Source organism: Pyxicephalus adspersus, chromosome 2 (assembly GCF_032062135.1).
Source record: "Pyxicephalus adspersus chromosome 2, UCB_Pads_2.0, whole genome shotgun sequence".
Taxonomy (NCBI): domain Eukaryota; kingdom Metazoa; phylum Chordata; class Amphibia; order Anura; family Pyxicephalidae; genus Pyxicephalus; species Pyxicephalus adspersus.
This window is the reverse complement of record NC_092859.1, coordinates 75,480,204-75,493,312: the sequence shown is the minus strand read 5'-3', so window position 1 is coordinate 75,493,312 and position 13,109 is coordinate 75,480,204. Positions and strand designations below refer to the sequence as shown.

Here is a 13,109-nt window from a genome sequence, read left to right as displayed (position 1 = left end):
TACAAGCCATGTTGTCGTGTCAGCTGTGTTCAGGAATATTCATGAGGTCGGACCCAACACCTGACTGCAATAATGAAGTGCAGCTTTGTGGAAACAGGTAAATGATCACCTTAATCCTGCTTATTATGTATAGAGTGAAATCTTTGCTTCTCATAATAGTCCAGTCTGGAAGTTGATTCATTCCTACATCATTCTGCCATAGTCAGAAGCAAAATGATGTCAAGTAGCTAAAAAGGGCAATCACAAATGTCACCAAGAGGCAACATTTCCAGGTTCTGCTCACTTGAGGATTTTTGGGTCTAGCATGGGGAATGGAGGTGAATAGGCACATCTCCTCCTAGCATTATACCTGGGGGTGTTTACAGACTTCTCATCATGGCCAGGTGTTATTGTGATTTCTCCAGTTCTTTCAGCCCATGGTATGTGACAAAAGGCTACACAATCACAGAGCTATGTAAGGTTTGGATGGTGCCATATCACAAGGCAAGGTTCAGGCTGCACAGGAAGCCTCGTCCATGCCCCTAATCATGTGCCCACAATGCCCCCCATGCATGATGCACGCTGACCGCTCCGGGGGAAGCGGTGTCTTTAAGAAGCGGCTCTGGTGTCAGGCCATGTGCTCAGCAGGAAAACACAAAAGCCACAACAAAGAGAAGGCAGCCCGGAGCGCCATGCCGGCAGCACACTCACCCGCCGGGCCCAGGACAAGCACGGAGCCCACCGAGACACAAAAGGAGGGAGAGCAGAAGAAAAGGGGCGGAGGATGTGCTGGGGGAGGAAGCGGGCCCGCACACAGCGGAACAACAATAACACAAGCTGCACATTGGTCTGCACGTGTGAGCAGCAGCCTGACCGCTACCCGAGACACCGCTACCTCAGACACCGCTACCTGAGCGCTCACACAATCACACCGGGATCACCTTGTCCGCCGCACACTACACGTTACCCAGGTGACAGAGGGGAGGAGCCGCACATCATAACACCGACACTACCTGCACTGTCAGTGGGCGTCATACCTGATGGTGCCTCCGTGTCACACGCCTGCTTTGGGCCTCTGGCTTCTCTCCGCAGCTTGGATCGCAGGCGGCTCCTCGCTCACCTCAAAATCCCTAGCCGGGAGAGGAAGCAGATTCTCTCCGCCAGCACGAGCAGCGCGCTCCTGCGCTCTATGCTGTCGCTTTAAGACCCTGAAGCGCGACCCCGAGACACAACGAGCAACTTCAATTCACAACATTGGGTAACGCGCACGTAATCGGAGGCGTGGTCTCGCAGCGTCATCTGTCTCCATGCCAGACACAAATCACCTCAAGAGACACGCCCACAGAGTCACATGCCCCGCCCACAGTGACTGAGTGCAACTCATACACATGCTTCTGTTCTGTGTGACAGATTTACATGTTGTCAGTACAGGGGAGGGGGAAATATTGTTTCAGAGATAGAAGAGGTTTAGGACTTAATAGGCCTATTGGTTTATTAAAAATCTATACACTTCGGAATATAAACATCCTTCAAAATGACCATCTGCACCTTCACTGTAGTCCAGCAACGTGAAGAGGGGCTGACCAGGTTGGCCCAAGTCTGACTACCCAGCCACAGACAAGATTTGCAGAGAGTCAGCCAACATTTTAGCAGCACAAAGCATGAGAGATCTCCATGTACCGGCAGACACATTCTAAACTAAATGACTGGGTTACCATTACACATCCATGCGAACATCAGCTGCTATTCTGTAGGTGTACATTTATTATTTGTTCATCTTTATGTGATCCTGGCTCCAGTAAGTCACAAGGAAAGGATGTAAATAGCGGGTTTGTTTGTCTTTACTCTGGGCAACACATGCAATCTACAAAGAAACCGTCTGTCAATCCAGCCCAATATAACACCAGTGGATGGCTGCACCAAATGTTCCATCAGAGAGGCGAGAGCCGAGTACAGGCATGATGGTTCCATTTTGTGACCTGGAGCAACTATACTTTGTGTATACTGGGGCCTTTGGCAGATGTGGGTGTCTGTAGAATCCGACAAATCCTAGACCCTGGGTGCTCCACTATAAAACAAACAGAAAGAGCTTTTGATGTTCTTTGGCTTCTGACGTCATCTACATGACAGGGACAACTTTCTGTATACCAAATTGGCATCTCCAGATTACTGAAGGGTCCAATTCACTAACTAGACCTCTCAGACAATTAGGTATGGTCTTGGAGCTGGGCTTTAACTAGACTTAGATACAAATATTCTTAATAGACAACTTCCTTCCTTTACATATTTGCAAGAAAACTTGAAAAGTCCATTTAAAAGCAATTTGAATAGAGTTTCACAAACACAGATGAGAGCATAACTTCCAATTATCTGGCATTATAACAGTTTGAGTGATAAAGCTACTGTACCTATTGAAGAAAAGTTATTTGTACCCATTTACTTTTAAAGACACATTGGCATTGATGTGGAGGAGTCAGATATGAAAGAATAAAATACTAAATCAATTAATTTAGGTAAAAAAAAACAAAACAAACTAAAATTAGCAATACACAAATATAAAGGAACCAAACAATTATGAAGCATGTTTTCATACAATTGTAATTTAGTTATCTTTGCTGTAATCAAACCACTACAAGTTGATGGATGATATGACAAATCTACTGGTTTCAGGTTAAATGAGCAATTTACCTTCCTGCAGCACAAGATACACTCACAAGCTACACTCAGAATGTAGCCATTAACATTATAATGGTATTTTTCAAAGGCTGCTGGTAGGATTTTCTTTACAAACTAGTAGGTTTAGAATTAATATTTACAAGAGGGGTTGGCTATACACCCCACAGCCTATTTATTGTTTAGTCAGCAAAGCCTTATGGAGTTCTCCTTGTTTAATGGGTCATAAAAATGGCAGGTCACATGACTGAGCTTTTTTTTGCTCTAAGGTCATTCATTTTCAATATGATTTGAACATCATTGTACTATAATTTTTTTTTTAAGCAGCAGTATTATCCCTGAGAAGCTTGATGCTTTTGAAATAGACCACTTACTATTTGCCACTATAGTGGCCTCCCAACTGCTGTAGAGGGGCGCTAAAACTACAGTCATTCTGTACAGGATTTGCCCAACAGGTTAAAACCCTGAGGCAATTTGGAAAAAAAAAAAAGTATTAAAAATGTATACAATGATGACATATTTGTTGATGAAAGAACTACACAGTAAATCTGAAATAATGCCATTTGTGTTCCAGCCTAGAAGTGTGGGATGTGCACAAATCTATATCTTACACACACAAGACGGGTGCATTTTAACAGCAGCAAAAATGCCCGTATAATGTTCTGAGGACAGCAATGCAGATTTGTTTTTGGTACACAGGGTAATACATGCTATGCTGTAAATTAGAATTGTGACCTGAATCTTTGGTAAACCATGAATTGTGCACTGCATTATAAATGAAATTACCCGATTCAGGCCCAAGTGCTTTACAGTGTATTTTAATTCTTGGGAACGTGCAGCTAAAAATGGGCACCTATTTACGGTCAGTGGTAAAGCAGTTTACACTGCTGCGTGAGTGCTGTGGTTGAGTTTTGCAGATCGTGAATAATGGCCAGACCGAAGCAGATACAACCCACAGACACAGCTATCCACAATGCTGCCAACACCGTACTGTCCATGATGGGCATCTCATCACCCAACTTGCTGTTTCCTCTATAAGGTAGCCCACTGCCAATTCACATCAGACTTTACTTGCTTTAAAGCATTTTAAATATATTAATTTATACCCATGGACAGCAAACTGTCCCCAAATCCTGAATTCTGTTTTTTTTTTTGTTTTTAAAGCATGGATAGTTTAATTATACAACCATGCTTTAGACATTGAATCAGTATCCACTTCACACTCAGAATGATGAGGAGGTGAATGCGTGCAATAGTGTTACACCTTGTCTTACCATGAAGCAGATTTTTACATACAGAGAATGAATGTTTAGGTAATTGCTAGTTATTCTTGTGTGTCACCTAACAGTACAGTCAGGCTGAATGCACTGGGGGGGCTTGCTATTTACATCTGTCTGCTGGCTGACCTTTAAATGACTTTCACTATAGAGATTTCTGCAAAGCTTCAAGACAACACAAATTCACGAAGGGCAGTGTATGTATGTGGAGTCAATTCAGACTATTTTTGCTTCAGTCCTTTTAAAAGCTAAAAAGCCTGGGGCTTATGCATGTATTAAACATTCGGCTAGATATGTTTATTTTTAGCGCAGTAACAGTTTTACAGAAACATGTTTATTCCAAAGTTTTGTCAGTTTTATTTACTGAAAACATATCTGGTGTCAGTTTTCCAGATTGAAGTCCTTCATTTAATAACTTAATTTACGGAGCAGTAGCATGTAAATAACCTGGGACAACAATCACAATACCTGCTTGAAGTTGTCCATTAAAACGCAAATAAATCATTTCTCCGGGTGGGCAAAAACAAACATCTGTCAGAACAAGACAAAAAGCAGGTAAGCATGGGCCTGTTCTGAACCCATCGCTCCATCACAGGGTAATACCACACCTTTACTAACTGAGAAAGAAAAAAAAAAAAAAAAAAAAAAAAAAAAAAAAAATGCTCAACACCAGAAAAAATATAGATTCACTAACAGTTCTGAAAATCTGAATGTTTACAAAAACATTATATGCTTTGAATATTGATTATAGTCTCCCAGCAAAGGCCACTCCTTACCCAACCTTGAATCTATCTGCTATTTAAATCTGTTATTAGAGGAGCCACAAAATGTTTCATATTACAATCTAAGAACCGATATGCTCATTACTTTGTTACAAATAATTTTAAATTTAAAGATATTCAATTATTGTAACAAAGTATAGCTGAATGGGAAAACAGGGTTGCACAAGGTTTACAGTGTGGTCAGAGGTGCATTCTTTACCAAGTGTTGTTTCTAAAACTCCATGTTTACAGAGCTCCCTGTTCTTCTCAGTCATTGGGCTTTTTCCTGCCAATCCTGCTGCCATGAATGGGAGAATGTAACAGATGCAAGGAGAAAGAAAGGCAATATGACTGCACAAAGCAATTCGCTCTATGGAGAGAAGTGAGTCACACACAGCAGAGGCCTGTATTGTGTTATCTGGCAGGTGTCAGCAGGTGAACTTCCCATAGACAAAGTTGGGAAAGCAATAAGAGATTGTCCTAATTACCACTGTATAGACTTACTAAAAAAAAAAAAAAAAATAATTTCCCCCTAAATAGCATTATTCTGTCGTCCCACCATCCAGCAATGTAAGAGGCTCTCTTCCCAGTGACCACCATGCAAATGTAGTGAGCTGTGAATATATGTTATAGCAGGGGTTCTCTGTAAACTTAAAAATTACGGTAAAACTTTAAGAATGTCTGGTCTGGAGGCTGGGCAGTAGACAGGGCCTCAATTGTCAGACTTTTGACCCTCTGACCACTGAACCTAATACTTTAGCTTGTGTTTAGGGCTAATAAATCTAGTTATCCCAAACTTACCATAAAAATGTAATACCTGCACACCTAGTCTGTTTTTACAGCTTTGCAATATTGCAGGATCAGAAGTCTAGGAACAGAATTCAGAAGTAAACTACATGGGACACACATGCAGCCAATGCTGTCAGGTCATGTTTTAAATTATGATGGAATAGAGAACTAATACTGAAACCAGAGTTAAAATGCAGAAATCCCTTTGCAAAGCAGACTTTGTAAATTGTCAGTGCCAAATTATTTGATTGGTAGCATATTTAAAGCTTAACTTTGTAAGATACTCTTCTGTACAGATGCAATAAAGAAAAGATCGAATATCTCCTCCTGTGCATAGAAAACCAAGATCTTACAACCAGAGACCTCAACACATTATGGAGGGTCTAAAGGGGATTAAGTAGAATTCCAACTTTACTTCCATCCAACTTCTGCCCAGAATGCCTGGGCAAGGAGGAAGGCAACACTTCTGGGAAGATTCTTGAGAAACCCAGCTCTGGCAAAAACTTCTGAAATGCTCTTGCAGTTGCCTGTTCTGTGTATTCTAGGACTACCCAGCAATGTGAAGTACAGGGGTAAAGAAGGTATAATACTAAATGTATCCTTACAGTTATGTAAGCATAGTGTTGGTTATGAAGGGGAGGAATGTGGCCAGCATAAACATGGCTTTTTAGACAGAAGGCCTGCTTTAATAATATAATAAAGTGATTCTGCAGGTGAATGTACATGCATTTGGAATGATAGGAGTCTTCATTAGCAAAAGCTAAACTTACATTGCTCAATCACTGGCAGTGGAACCTAAGGGCAAAATAGGAAACGTATTGGGTTGCTCTATTTCCCAGCGTTTTTCTCGTGATCAACGACATCGTTCAATATGAAGGCCAAATTTATGCCCTGGGTTACAGGGACAGTCCAAGGTCTCCTGGTGCAGGTCACTGCAAAACTCTACAAACACAATATCCATTTTATTAATTTACAGATGGTTCAGATAAAACCAGCATAAAGAATCCTCTTAAATAAATTTGTTTCAGTTTTATGGAGGAGTACAATTCAGTGTATCATATTTTACTGCAGTAGAGGAGAAACAAGAAACAGTATTTTCTCATAACAAAAGGTAATAATCAGTAGATGGATAAATTTATCACAAAATTGTACCTTTGAAAATGATTTATCCAGAAATTCTAAATTTTGCTCAATTCATTACCAGAAGCTTCAGAAGAGAATTTTATTTATCCCCAGTAGAACCAGACTGTCTTTTCTCCCTGCAGAAAAATTGCAAACCTGCAATACACCCAAATCTAGGTCAATTCAGCTACAGGGATTAGCCTGGGCAGAGGAATCACGCCATGTCCCTGCTCTGTCTTTAAGGGATATTAGCAATTGTCCTCAGTATAGAAGACCTTCACTGACACAAATGTCAGCAGCATGGATGTCAATGACAAGGCAACATTGTTATTAAAAGCCATTTCTGTAACACACTGAGAAAAAAAAAAACTTTCTGAAAACACAAAAAGGTAGTATGCAGTTTTGGCATCGGAAGCAATATACCCAAACAACGAGAACTATATTCACAAAGGAGCAAACACACTGCAAGTGTGCACAATTGGTAAGATATCAGAGTATAAACATTTGGAATGACAATCACTTTTTAATGTGTATCCACAAGATCAGTAACGTGCGAAATGTTAAAGATCATTTGGAAGATGCACAGTATAAATCTGCAAGCTCTGTTCTGATGTATGGCCGTACACCGTCCAAAGCTCAGAACTGGAGCAACCGATTTATCTGTGATAACCCGGCAGTGTGGAAGTGAACTCTGAAGTGATAATGAGAATTTGCCAGCATTGGAAATACTCATTATCACATTCAGATCTTTTAGAACATCCTGGAAGATCTACAAAAGTAAGGACGTAAAATCTTTACCATGCGCCATAAGTAAAGCCAACCAGACAGCAGAACACAATAAAAGAACAAAATACAGTAAACACACAGAAAGAGGAAATTGACTTCTATAAGCATCAGTTTTAAATTTTGCATATGTATCACTTAACATATTTTGCATATGGCATATAAGAGCTACACCCAGCAACAGTCTCAGCTTTTTTGAATTCATGATTCTGTAATATACACTTCAATCAAACACAAAATCAAAATGTTGCTGTATTGACTGCTGTGCTTAAGTGAAAAAAAAGTGTTAAACATTTGAAGGGATAGTTTTTGTGTGCTTATAATGTCTCCAAGTATGTATTTTACTGACAAGCTATAAACATTAGGATGTAGGGAAACCAAATGAATAGTCTTCTGAGGTTATTGCTTTTTCATTTTGTAAACTGGTTTTAAAAGCTCGAGCATATGCAGAGCTGTAAATTTTTGTTAACATGTTAATGAATCGATCCCCTGGCACTTTTCAGAGCCCCCCCTCCCCAAATAGTACTATGCAGGTTGTTCTTACCCGAGACTGTGGAAAAAGGAGTGTATAAGTGACAAGCACATTCTGGGATGCTTTTACCACCTTCTGTCTCAGGGTTCTTGCTAATTTTTTTGCTGTATGTTGAGACAATAACTGACTGCATTTAGCAGAGGGTTCCACGGTGGAAACATACCACTAGGATTCCTTTACCACAGCACCACCACAATGACCTAAACTTACTGCCTAGGTCAGGGGTCTGCAACCTGCGGCTCCAGAGCCGCATGCGGCTCTTCAGCCTCCTTGCTGTGGCTCCCTTCGGCTGCCGCGGGGAGATCTCTGATGGGGGATCCCCTTCCTCCCAAGACACTGCGGAGGAGGGGGATTCCCTATCCAGTGTTCTAATGAAAAAAATCTACCAGTGAAATAAATCCACCACGGGGCGTGTACAAATGGGCGTGTACAATGACATCCCCCTCCTTTGAACGCCAATTCCTCTGGAATGGGGAGATGTACAAAACCAAAAATGTAGGTGCAAGTGGGGGACACCTGTGACTAACACCCCCTAAAATTTAATTGTTAGGCTATCATCAGAACATAAAGAACTCTGCCCATCAAAAAAATCCACCGTTACACATTGTTGGAGGCACCTGAACCCCAATTTCTCTGGAACAGGAAGGGGGTACAGGTGAAAAAAATTTGAGGTGCAAGTACAGGACACCTGTGGCTAACACCTCCTAAAAATTCATAAAAACTCTGCCTATCAAAAAAATCTACCCTGTTACACATTGCTGGAAGCATCTAGCATCTGAACCCCAATTTCTTTGGAACGGGGGGGAGGCAATTACAGGTGACCAAAATAGAGGTGCAAGTGGGGGACACTTACGGCTAACACCACCTACGATTGAATTGCTAAGGCATCGTCAGAAAATAAAGAACTCTGCACATCAAAATAATCTACCCTGTTACACATTGCTGGAGGCTTCTAGCACCTGAACCCCAATTACTCAAGACTGGGGGGTACAGGTGAACAAAATTAAAGCTGCAAATGAGGGACACCTGTGGCTAACACCCCTTAAAATTTCATCGCTAAGGCATCGTCAGAACATAAAGAACTCTGCCCATCAAAAAAATCTACCCTGTTACGTTAGAAGCCTCCAGCTTGTAATGTAACAGGATGATACGTTAGAAGCTGGAGGCTTCTAGGGGCATAGTTCAGTGTTTAATTTATTTCAAAGTAGGCCTACACATGCACACTTGGTGTAACAGGTAAAATTAAAAAAATATTAAAACTTTTAAAAGTTTATAAACTGTGTTATGTTTTGCGGCTCCAGACTATTTTTCTTTAGTGGAAGAGGAGGCAAAATGGCTCTTTTGATAGTAAAGGTTGCTGACCCCTGGCCTAGGTGGTGAGAGGCATGTAAACACTGCGCCCATGGAGACCTACTATATGTTTCTTTACCAATTTTTTTTTTTCCCCGGTGTAAAGCTTAGTGTTATATCCCTTCATCTGAATGGCTATGACCACTTTTCTCTTCACACCAGTGGGTTTGCAAAGATGCAAATCTTGATTGATAGCTGCAATGATAAGTGCAGTCAAATCCCCTTAGAATTTTTTTGCACTTTTGACTAAGTCATTCCATGGGTGCCACCGCCAGCGTGACACAGGTATTTACTATTAGCTGCCTAAGGTGCTCCAAGGATTCAGAACAGGCTCAGTAAAAGTGAACTGTCATGGACCATCTATTACAAGCACATCTGCTTTACTCAATTACTGGTTCCCCACATCCACAAACCATGCCAGACAACTATCCTATGGCAATGATACTTTGTTGCAATGTATTTTAGGAAAAATTCTGTCCACACCTCTTACAAATATAAAAGGAACAGAGATTGAAACACAACACTACAACTTCACATCTATCAATGACAGATAATGTTATCAGATCCTGGTTGACCAGAATATTATATTTGGCAAATGTGAAGTACATCAAAATCCAAAATACAACGTGGTGAGTAACAATCCTACCTGAAGAGTAAAATTGCAATACCATAAACGCATAACAAATAAACCCAGACACACAGAACAAATGTTTACAAAACATATTTTACACACACAAAGTTTCTTATCACTTACAAAGTATGCAGTTTGATAAAAGTTATCTGAGGACACATGAGGTCCTATTCACACCTTCCGGCCCTCATTTATTGCGGTGTTTTCATAAATCATCACACACTAGAACACAATGACGCAAACTCATCCCAAGCATCCTACACATCCCCAGAGTGCAGGATAACACTACAGCTAAGGTACATTCCAGGAACAAATTAGCAGAGCATGCCACTTACAGTCACAAAAGAAGACAGCCATAGCGATGTAATAAAATTATCAGCACACGTCCATGGCCTAAATGACACAAATCTGCCTGTGAGACATGCCTGGCAGCAATGATGATGAATAATAGACAAGTAATGCACATCACACGCAGAGAACTGCCCGGCCTACCTCGCATACGGCTGAGTAACATTAGCAGGCAGCAGACATGTTTTCAGTGACATCAGCACAATTGGTAAAGCAAGCTGCCTCAAGTTTATGGAGATTTCCATCTCAGCCTGGTGCACACCTACCTACCTGTAACTCCAGGGCAACAAACTGCACTCCATACTTTACAACAGTGGGGCCCTAAGCTATGCAGAGCACAGAGTATCAGCAATAGCAGAAGCACCTCTAGGGCCCCAAACTAAAGGTGGGTCAGTCACTGATGGAGACTGGAGTCTGCTGGGGGCACATAGTGATCTGCCATTGGTCAGGAGACTCCTCTATAATATAACAAAATAATACCACCAATAACCATCAGATATTATTTCTGGCTGTATACATTTTCATCTCATACTTACCTTGTCCCAGGGGTAAGCCAACCTCCTTGTTTGCTTCTGTGAGGATGTCAAGGTGCAGGATTCATGGGGTGTCCCGCATCATTCCCTCCATAGAGGACACCCCCCTGTATACCAGCAGGGACAATCATCCTTAGCTGTATGGGGTGACAACACTAAATATTGCACGGAATATTCACAGCAGTGTTGTCACCCTGCAAAGGTAAACCATTAGGCCAGCATGATCACTAAATATTTAGAAGACTGAGAAACAAAGTAAATATTTGGAACGATGGATTCTCAGATTTGGGAACACAATAGTTGTGCAATGATCACCATTTTTTATCCAAAACATAAGCTTGCTCCACACATTACAATATGTTCACATACTTACTATAAGAAACATTACCAGTCTTTAGTGAAGTAACCATAGAAACCCAAAAGCTGAAGGCAAATCATTTCTAGTAGGTTGCTATGGGATACAACACTTATACACCAAGCACCTGCAAGTCCTGTGTGATGCCTATGGCCCTTTAGGTGTAGAGACAGCAGCTGGGAAGGTGAACAGATTGGGGGAACACTGCAGGTTGTGGTCAGTGTGCAGGGACCAGGAAGATGGCAAACACAGCCAGGGGGTCTCTTCCTGGTGTCCCCAGGCAGGGGAGATGAGGGGGGGGTCTCTTTCTGGTGCTCTTCCTGGTGTCCCCAGGCAGGGAAGGTGAGCCGAGGCCTGGGGGGGGGGGGCTTTTCCGGTTGTGACCTGTCATGTCCAGTGTACACAGTGACCAGGTTGGTGCTGTCATGATTGCTGTCCGGCCCGCACACAGCCCCCCTTCCCCCGCACACCCAGCCCTCCTCACACACCTCCTTACCTGGATCTGCCGCCTAGTCTCTCTGCTTCAGCCTGCTCGTCATCCGCCTCTCTCTTTCCTCCGCTGCAGTAGACCAGTCTGCAGGGCCCACCATCCGCTCACCGAGGCCTTCTCATAAAAATCCTCTGTGCGGGGCACCGAATTACCGAGACCCGGGGGATGGCTGCACCGGGACCCCCCCTCCCCGGTTTTGAACATATGGGGCGGGGGAGACTACCGTGCACCTCCTACCATCTGCGCACTCCGTCACAACATACCGCACTCATGCTAAGAAACGCGCAGCACAGATCTCTGTAATCATGATACCACGTGGACCTGTGAACAAAGACTGGAAGAAAAAGTAGCCTGGCCCTCCACAGATCAGACACATAGCTGGTCATCACTGAGCAAACATGTGCAGAAACATAAAGCCACCCAGTCAGGTGTCTGGTTAAGAGGGAATGTCTTTTTTTTAATCAAAATAATAAGTGATTATCAAATCTCTCTGTTTTGGTGTGTTCCAAACGCAATAAAACTGCAGGTAAAACAAAGATGTATCAAAAAACTGTAATTTGTTTTTCAGGATTATTATTACTTTCTGTGCTGGCCCAGCTCCTTGCATCCCTACATAACCTTTTATGTAGCTGCTAGGGAAAGAACACCAGGGAACACTGCAGACTACATTGACTAAACTCTAAATCTGCTGCACAACTGACAACACATGTATGATTGCACAGTCTCTGGGTGCTGTCTAGACAAGGGTAAATAGCACACATAAAATGTAAATTAATATAATCCTATATTGAGATTAATGATCTGGTGATGAGGTCTCCCTAATCAATAGTTTTTTTTCATGATTATTTATGGTGTACATAGCTGGAGGTGTGGCAGGGACACATTCTTTACACATCAGTGGTGGTCATCCTGAAAATTACCAGTACATGGCTGAACAAAAGTTGGTGTGCTTTCATTGCTTTGAGTTAAGTAGAACTATAAACGAATCAGGTTGTTGTTGGCATTGCCCTTTCTTTCTCCAATAAAACATTCATATCTGCATGTTTGCAGTCTTTCCTAGGACGCCCCATACCCATAAACTGCCAGGAATAAATTAATTCCTACACACAAGTGCAGAATTGACTTCATTTTGGACTGGCTAATCAAGCTAGTGGAATATTTAATACCTAGAAGAAGAAACTGACAATTGTGAAAATGATGGGGCAAATTGCAAACAAGTAGGTAAGTTTATTTTATTGACATCACCTGTCCCTTCTTCAATCAACAACCTGCTTGCTCACATTTTTTCCTTTAGTTCTGCTGTTGGCAGCTCATTCCAAACAAATTGGCTGTAATGCACATCTATACTCCAAATGGTCAACCCTGCTGCATTTTTGCAAAGCTCATTGAAGTGAAATTCATCAATTGTATTAGAGATTGTGATCATAGCCCCCAGCATTGGTGTTAGTTATAATAATAATAACCCCCAACACTGGTGTCAGTGACC

At 41.9% G+C, this 13,109-nt stretch overlaps 1 protein-coding gene across 2 annotated transcripts in view; it reads right to left on the bottom strand.

The window, feature by feature from the left end:
• Nucleotides 1-11,887, bottom strand: part of RNF44 (ring finger protein 44) — a 29,440-nt gene extending 17,553 nt beyond the window's left edge. Inside the window, exon 1 of one of the 2 annotated variants that reach the window (XM_072401044.1) lies at nt 11,630-11,887. The gene's annotated coding sequence lies outside the window, so the exon portion shown is untranslated. The remainder of the gene's footprint in view (nt 1-11,629) is intronic. The other variant, XM_072401047.1, reaches the window with a different exon arrangement.
• Between the last annotated feature and the right edge of the window lie 1,222 nt (nt 11,888-13,109).